This window comes from Scylla paramamosain, chromosome 32, assembly GCF_035594125.1.
Source record: "Scylla paramamosain isolate STU-SP2022 chromosome 32, ASM3559412v1, whole genome shotgun sequence".
Classification (NCBI taxonomy): domain Eukaryota; kingdom Metazoa; phylum Arthropoda; class Malacostraca; order Decapoda; family Portunidae; genus Scylla; species Scylla paramamosain.
The window spans coordinates 12458022-12467380 of record NC_087182.1 but is presented as its reverse complement, the minus strand read 5'-3'; the positions used below and the strand labels follow the sequence as shown (position 1 = coordinate 12467380).

General features: G+C 37.1%; 1 long non-coding RNA gene across 1 annotated transcript in view; it reads right to left on the bottom strand.

Annotated features, from left to right (window-relative positions):
- LOC135089211 (uncharacterized) overlaps window positions 1-6710 on the bottom strand; it is a 12142-nt gene extending 5432 nt beyond the window's left edge. Inside the window, exon 1 of the long non-coding RNA XR_010261415.1 lies at window positions 6066-6710. This is a non-coding gene — a long non-coding RNA (uncharacterized LOC135089211). The remainder of the gene's footprint in view (window positions 1-6065) is intronic.
- Between the last annotated feature and the right edge of the window lie 2649 nt (window positions 6711-9359).

Genomic DNA, 9359 nt, shown 5'->3' with positions numbered 1-9359 from the left:
GCACTGTCTCCACAGGCCACGCCCTACTGGCCATGGTCACATCACTCTGTGAGGTAACAACAGTGTGAGCAGGTACAGCCAACACCCTGAATACTAATTTTAATAGTTCAATTAATTCGTGCTGAGCTTTCACACTAGCAAAACTTTGCGTGGGTAATGCTAGGTTGGATTAATGCCCTTAAGGGGGCGGGTCCAATGGGGGGCAAAGCCCCCCAGTTAGTTTAGGTTAGAAAATGCTACACATCATTTAGGTTAGGTTATGTAATGTTAGGTTAGGTTATGTAATGTTAGGTTGGGTTAGGTAATGTTACATGTCATTTAGGTTAGGTTAGGTAATGCTGGGTCAGATTCATCTCCTTAAAGGGAGTGTCCAGGGAAGTCTGTGCACTGCCATGGCTGGGAGTAAATGTGCCACACATCTGGCAGTAAAAATAGGGCTGCGTGTGCACTTGGTCACTTACAACTAGATGAACACTGAAACCTATTACACCGGCAACACAGCCATTTTCCATTAATCCTAACAACAGAAAATGAGCAGCAAGATATTATTTGCTGCTCATTTTGTCTGGTCACCAGCTAAAAAGGCCAATATGCTGGGAGAAATTTGCTCTGAGTGACGTTGCCTTAACATGTTCAGATTTGAATGTCCTGTAACTTCTTAGAGCAGCAACTGGTGTGTAATTTGGGACACCAAAAATTTTTCTCCAAGAATTTTCCATTTTTTTCAGCTGATCCATTTCCTTTATATTCCATGCTAGCACTGCTGAATCAGTCAACGCACAACACATGGCAGCACCACAGATTTCCAAAGAGTCTTCCCTATTAATCATTTAGTGCAAGTTCCTTCTATTACTGAGTAAACCATGTTTGCCATTTTCTTGCATATAACAATCTTGTCTTTTTTGTGTTCCTTAAAATAGGTAATCTGATCAGTTATTGTTATATCCAAATATTATATCTACTCCACCACTTTAATGCCATTTATATTTCCAGGTTTCTCCTCATTGTGGATCATACAACTTTTTTCCTTTACTTATTTCTAAATCACATTCTCCATTTATTTTCAACACCACTTTGAACAGCTGCTCCATGCCTCTCGCTGAGTTTGTACTAAGTAATCAATCATCTGCAAAGAAAAGCACTGGGAAGTATATTATGTTTTCAAAACTTTTTTTTTCTCCAAATCTTTTTATTATTAGGTTTACTACCATGACGAAGAACTGTGGAGTCCCTGTGTAGGTTTTTTGGAACAAAAAATGGGATATATATATATATATATATATATATATATATATATATATATATATATATATATATATATATATATATATATATATATATATATATATATTCTGCAATCACAGTGCATATGCACACCTCTGTATTTCTCCATTCCAATATTCCCTTCCCTTCCTAACCCCTCCAGACTCTCATGTACTGCCACTCTCCATTGCCAAGACCTCACTCTTTCACTGTGTCACACATTCCAACTTCTAATATTTCATTACTTTCTCTGTCCCTAACTCTCCCACTCCAAATATTTCCACCACACTGAACTATCTAAACTCATCTAATAAAAAATACTACTTGTCACTGATCCTTCCATCATCCCTGCTCTCTTCAAGCACTACAACTAAACATGGCTACTATTACACACTAAAAGCACCACTGTGATGAAACTGTCAAGGAACAAAGTGAAGCAAGTTGGCTATGATAAGGGAGATGGTACCTTCAGAAACCCTCACTTTTGGCCATAATTCCTTGCAATAAGTAAGGACCAGTTATCAGCTGTATTCTAGAATGCTATGTGAATGTCATTTAACACTTCAAGGTAGACAGAAAGCGTGGCTTCAAGAGAAAACAAACAGGCAACTACTCCCCTCAAAACTAAAATTCTAAATCTCAGAACTGTTTGTTGCAGTTTTCTTTAATAACTTCACTTATAAATTTTTATAAAATAAAATCACCAGAAAAAAATAAAACTTTATTATTTTGATTATTTCACCTTTTCAATTATGGATAAATAATCACAAATTATACTTTTAAATAAAAATGCCCTGATTAAAGAGAAATGCCATTCATAAAATATCTAGATGGTCAATCACCAAGATATTCACTGAGGCACTGAATAACAAAATAATTAAGAGTTACATTTCTATATAAGATTTAATTTTTATTTTTGTAGATGTGCATTGCAATATGCAGCATGGTAATAATGAAGAAATGGAACAGCACTACCTTGAAAGTTGCATCTCCAGAAGGAAAGGGTTGATAAGGACATTTGCCTTCCTAAAATTTAGATATTTTCAAATATCACAACTAGCTTTCCTGTTAGACTATGAACAATACATAGTACACATAAGTGTAATAAAAAATTTCTTTTGTATTTTTTTATAGATATAAATGAAAGCTAAAGTAAAGTAATTCTCAAACTTTGTTGCTTAGTGGCACACTGCATCTCAGACTTTGACAGCACACTGAATCTGTAGTCAGTGTAGTGTAGGCCAACTAAAAGAAGACACACCTATGTATCTAGAAAAAGTTAGGTGGTGCTTGGTGATAGCCACGGCGCACAGTTTGTGAATCACTGCAGTTTTTATGCAGTAAAATGAGAAGTTCTCCCAATGTTATTCTCTCCTGTTCTGCTTTCTCACCACAATTGTTGTTGAAGGTCAAAGAGATGATTAGATAGGTTCTTAAATGTTTCTCTTGTTAATATTGTAGAAATCTTTTTAATCTGTCAATAAAACCACAAAAAAATCCTTAAAATTCCATGTCACTTCAACTAGACTTACTGAAGCTTTCTAAAAGTAATCAGGATGCAGCCACAAATGTTTCATAATATGGCCCACACACTGACGGAAACACACACACACACACGCACATGCACACGCACACACACACACACACACACACACACACACACACATACACACACACACACACTAAATAAACACAGGTCTAAATAAACACATTGTGTTTATTTAGACCTGAAGAAGGCCCTTGATAAAGTGCCACACAAGAAATTGTTGTGGAAGTTGAAGCATAATGGTGGGCTAAGGGGGACCCTGCTGAGATGAATGGAAAATTTCTTGACAAACAGAGAAATGAGAACAGTGGTAAAAGACCAAAGATCATCATGGAGGGAAGTCATAAGTGGAGTACCCCAAGGCTCAGTACTTGCACCAATCATGTTTGTAGTTTATATAAATGATATGACGGAGAGTGTGAACAGCTACATGAGCCTTTTTGCAGATGATGCAAAGTTGCTGAAGAAAGTTGAGAGTGCAGAGGACTGTGGAACGTTACAAGAAGACCTGAACAAGATATCAGAGTGGAGTTATATATGGGAAATGGAATTTAATTTAAAGAAGTGTAAAGTAATAGAATTTGGAAAAGTACAAGAAGAGTAAAAGGAAATTATGTGTTGAATGGTGTAAGGTTAGAGGAAAAAGATCTCGGTGTTACAGTGATTGGGAACCTGACCCTAGAGAGACACACTAGCAAAATTACAGGAGAAACCTATAACTTGCTGAGAAGAATAAGGCAGGCCTTTGCATATATGGATGAAGAGATGGTCAGGAAGATGATCATGTCGCTGATAAGACCTAGACTAGAATATGCAGCATTAATGTGGTTGCCATACAAGAAAAAGGATATAAGGAAGTTGGAGAGAGTTCACAGAGTAGCTATGAAGATGGTACCAAGTATCAGGGACTTGTCATATGAAGAGAGACTGGCAAGGATATATCTACCAATGTTGGAAAAGAGGAGAGAAAGGGGAGACTTGATTGTGATATATAAAGCATATGAGGGAGTAGAGGAGGTGGACTGGAGCGACTTAATGGTCTGGGATACATGGGACACTAGAGGACATGGAAAGAGGCTGAAGAGGAGTGCTTGTAGATGAGACGTCAAAAAGTATAGTTTCCCATATAGAAGTATTGATGTATGGAACAGTCTGGATGAGGAGATAGTAAATGCAGAAAGTATACATGGATTCAAGGCTAAGTTGGGTGTTAAAAGATATGGAGATGGGACAGCACGAGCATAGCTCTTTTCCTGTAAAGCACAACTAGGTAAATACAACTACCGTAGGTAAATACACACACACCTGGTAATGTAATATGACGCAAGTTTTCTTTATACAGTGTCATCTTTCACGTTACGCTCCTTTAAGTGTAACCAAGAGGAATATGAGAGGCTGACACACAGAGAGAGAACAGGTAGAGGTATACCATGGGCAGGTGAGTCTGTGTGAGGTGCAGGATGAGGCTTCCAATCAGGCAAAATAAATGAATAAAAGATAAATTAGGTGAAAAAAATTAATATAGAAGATCAAGTACATGGATAGGTATATGAATGAATGAATAAATAAATAAATAAATAAATATACAATGACGATGCCAGTGTCGCCATAATGAAGTGGATTTCACTATGATGAAGTTTCACAATAAAGAAGCAGATTTCATGATAATGAAGCAAGTCTCACAATAATAAAGTGGATTTCACGATAATGAAGCTTGAATCACTGTAACGCAGTGGATTTCATGATGATGAAGCGGAGTTGAAGTAAGTTTTCCTTGGCAGGGATGAATCTCTTCTCTCCTCAAGGAGCCATCCCAGACCTGCAGGAGTGTGTGGGGGCAGTGATGGTGCAACCCTCCAGCCCCTCACACTGAACAAGAAGTCAACAAAAAGAATATTTTGACAACTCATCAGACACTGCCAAGGAAGGTGCACTCTTCACCCCCAAAAGAGGTTGCTTGCATAGCAGTGTCTGGAGCATGGTGGAGGGCAGGTGTTGACAGTTTGGTCCTGAATGTGGAATTTTAATGAACCACTAACACACAATTAATCAGACTGTCACAGAAGAAGGACCCCTTATCCCCCTCTTCAGGATCCCTCTGATAACAGTATCTGGTGGATGATGGGTAGTGTTCTCTTGTTAACAATGGCCTCTTCTTGGGTGTGCGGGGCTGGGAGTGGACGATCATATCTGAATGAAGCAGAGGTAAAGGAGGTGTCCAATCCCAGTCCTGGGCTCTGGATGGAACCAGACAGTCAACCTTCCCATCAGTACACCCCCTGTCCTCCACAGACCGCAACAAATTTTGTTTTCAGTTTCCAAAACGAATTTAATTTTTGCACTGAATAATAAATCATCAGTTCATGAAAAATTAGTATGGTTGACATGTGAGAAAATCGGTTCATCAATGAGGTGAGGGGAAGGGACTTTGTACCTCTAAGTGCCTGCATGAACTGAATGTCTCCCACAATGCCATTGATTTACTTAGGAGAATGGCTTCAGCTTGTTTGCAATAGGTATTTGAGGCGAATTAGAAAGAAATAAAACTTAAACGATATCATATGTAAGTTTTAGATACAGTTACTGCATAACACTTACTGATAACCTGCAGGAATCAATGGGAACCAAGACCACCTGCCCCACCATCTCTCTCTCTCTCTCTCTCTCTCTCTCTCTCTCTCTCTCTCTCTCTCTCTCTCTCTCTCCAAACACACACAACGAGAAGTACCACAAGTACATGGAAGGAAATTGATAGGGAGTGTGCAGAGGAGACATCAAGAAACAGCTTACCTCACAGGAGCATAGCAGTGTGGAATGAACTTAATGATAGGACTGTGTATACCAAGACAGTACATAAATTTAAGGAAAATTTGGATAAAAGTCGATATGGAGACGGGGCAGCACCAGCCTAGTGTGGCTCTTGTCCTGTATTTCACAACTAGGTAAATAAACACACACATGCAAGCGCGCGCGCGCGACAGTTCATAAACAGCTAATGAAATAGTAAAATTTGATGATTATCCGTTTTGCTTTTGAAATGGGACGACCAAGAAAAAAAAATCGGGACATTTTGCTACAAGCGGGGCAGAACTGAAAAAGCGGGACTGTCCTTTGCCATATATCACTGCTCACAGCAATCTTGCACACTTGATTATTAAAATGTGCAAAGGCTTCATCTCTACCGTAAAGTTTCATAATGCAATCAATGAATAGTGAATCAGTTGTAGAAAAGGGAAAAAATATTAATCAGACCTACCTCCAGCCAAAATGCCCAGGTTTGCCTCGGAGGAATAACAACCAGCGGCCTTAATCACCTCCACGCTTCGTGCTACGGACATTCCCTGACAGACCGAATCACCAGCCACCCCTCGAGCTTTGTGCGACACCCACAACAAAACCCCTTCCAGCATGCTGTCATTATACCAAAGCCGCATGCCAAGGCAAGCGAGTTGCCACAAAATCTGAGAGCCAACACCAAGAGACAAAAGACAACGTAACAACCTCAAATATTCCCCGCCTGATGTTAACCTTGCTTCCTTCTTATGTTTTCACTGTTGCCACCTCTCAAATATGTGTAACCACTTGCGCCGTAAAGCCCTAGACAATATAATTACACCACAGAATCACTTGTTTTCCTTCATTGTTTATTAACTTACCTCTACTGATGGAATCAAATGCCTTCATAGAATCAAGAACAGTTAAAACCAGTTATGTCTTCCTTCTTTTTTTTTTTGTCTTCATTATTATACGTTATCTTCCAATCTCTGACCCTCTGTAAAACCAAATTGCATATTATTTATTTCCCGCTTGTTTTTTTCAGATGTACTTTTTAATACCTTTTCTTCAATTAAACTCATAAAAAGCTTATACCATACGTTCGTCAGGGCAATGTGTCTAAAATCTTTTATCTTTGGTATTTTTTATTTATTTATTTATTTTATTTATTTATTTATTTATTTATCTTTTATTTTATTTTATTTTTTTTTTTTTTTTTGGGGGGGAGTACAATTTTAGAGGTTTTCCAAATGTCAGGTGGCAATCTTTCAATGTGTAATTTTATTTAAACTTGGTTAGTAATTTCATACGAATTTTGCTTCCTCCCATCCAATACCACATTTCACCTTTTAGCCCATCTACTCCAGTCTGTTCATTAGTCTTCAACTTATTAAGCTCACTTATATTTTCTTCTGCCTCCATTCTTTGCAGCGGTCTATCGTCTACTTCACCTTTTAAAAACATCAAAATTTTCTCTTAACACATCTGGAATGTCATAATTCCTCCCTTTCCGTGTAAGTTCCTATCTCATTTTACCATCCGCCAATTCTAGTCTCGGTCCTTTAATCATACTGAAATGTTCCTCTAAAGCCTTTGGAAAGGTAATTTCTTTTGGTCCGCTATAGTTAATATTAATTCTTGGTTCTGTTACATTTTACCTTCATAATCCTCTTGTAAGTTCATCATTCCACACTTCACTAATATTCTTTGAGTGTTTATGATATATATTTGTCCAATAAGAATTTATCTCTAACCCGTTACCTTGATGTTCCTCACCACTCTCATCATAAATTTTCACTTTTATATTTTTTCACTTCCTTTCCTCGCAATTTATTTACTGTGTATTTCTCCACAAATTTCTACTGTATTTTTTTCCATTCTTGATTTGAGCAATCACTTTCCTTTCATGTTGTGATGGCTTCCTGGGCAATCTCATTTTGCCATTTGTTTCTGAGTTTCATATAGTTCCCTAGAAAAAATAAATAAATAAATAATATAATATATATATATATATATATATATATATATATATATATATATATATATATATATATATATATATATATATATATATATATATATATATATATATCCCTATCTTTCTTCTGTGGCATTCCTTCTCCTTCTATTATAATCTCTCCTTTTATTCCATTTATTTATACTTTGTTTTATTACCTCATTGATCCATACTGACTCCTTCCTTTCTTCTCGCACTCCTTTCCTGGTTTTCTTCTTTAAGTATTTCTCTATTGCCTCTTTCATCAAGTTCTACATATTGACCATTTCAATAGTCGCTTCTGGTATTCTTTCTGTACGCAAGCACACATTATGGCTTATGTACTATCCACTCATGTTTTGATAGTTTATTATACATGTCACGCTTCACATCCATATCAATACTTTCAACAAAGAAATTTGAAAACGCACCCTTTGCATGGGCCATAATGATCTTAGTTGTTGCAACGCTACGCAAAAAAAAAAAAAATAAATAAATAAAATAATAATAATAATAATAAATAAATAAATAAATAAATAAATAAATAAATAATAAATAAATAAAATAAAATAAAAAAAAATAATCACCTCACCTTTGTGTAGACTTAGATTATAGCAGCTCGGCCGGAAGTAATATTAAAGTTATACTTGGCGCTGGTCAGACCTCATCTAGACTACGCTGTGCAGTTCTGGTCCCCACATTACAGGAAAGATATAGGTCTATTAGAATCAGTACAGAGGAGAATGACTAAAAGGATACAGGGAATGAGGAGTATTCCTTACGAGGCGAGATTGAAGTTTGTTGAATTTACATTCTTTAGAGACGTAGGTTAAGAGGGAACCTGATAGAAGTCTTTAAATGGTATAAGGGTTATAACAAGGGGGATGTAAGCAAAATTCTTAGGATCAGCAACCTAGGTAGAACAAGAAATAGCGGGTTCAAGTTTGAAAAATTTAGGTTTAGAAAGGAGATAGGAAAAAATTGGTTCACAAATAGGGTGGTAGATGCGTGGAACGGACTCAGTAATCATGTTGTTAGTGCTAGGACATTAGAGAGCTTTAAGAGAAGATTAGTCAGGCTTATGGATGGGGATAATAGATGGAAATAGGTAGGTATATTTCATACAGGGACTGCCACGTGTAAGCCTGATCGCTTCTTGCAGCTTCCCTTATTTCTAATGTTCTTATGACTGTTTGATTCGCTTCGAGGATCTATGTTCTCGGGCATGAAACTGTACAGTATGACAACTGTAATTACTGTATGTAGATCTAGAAACAAATTCAACACCTTATTCGCATTTTTTTTTTCTTTCTTTCTATATTACATCCAAGCTTCTACATTGCTCTCACATTTCTCTCCGACCGCCTTCCTGTCCATCTGTTCGCTAGCCAATATTGTGGTCATTCTTCTATCACTACTCTTTACAGTCTTACCATAATCCCATCTACCTTATTAACATTTTCCATACAGCATCATAGTTATATGACCCTTCGAACAGTTGTCTCAGCATCTTGACAAATGTCGTTTAATCTCCTTCACAGGGAATCCAAACACTCTCTCTCTCTCTCTCTCTCTCTCTCTCTCTCTCTCTCTCTCTCTCTCTCTCTCTCTCTCTCTCTCTCTCTGTGTGTGTGTGTATGTGTGTGTGTACAAAAGTACGTACAAAAAATACGTATGTTAATTCAGTGCATTACAATTACCTATATAATATTAAAGTTACATTTACAAGCTGTAACACTTATACCGCAAATGTTGCCCATAATTCCAAGTATACTTCGA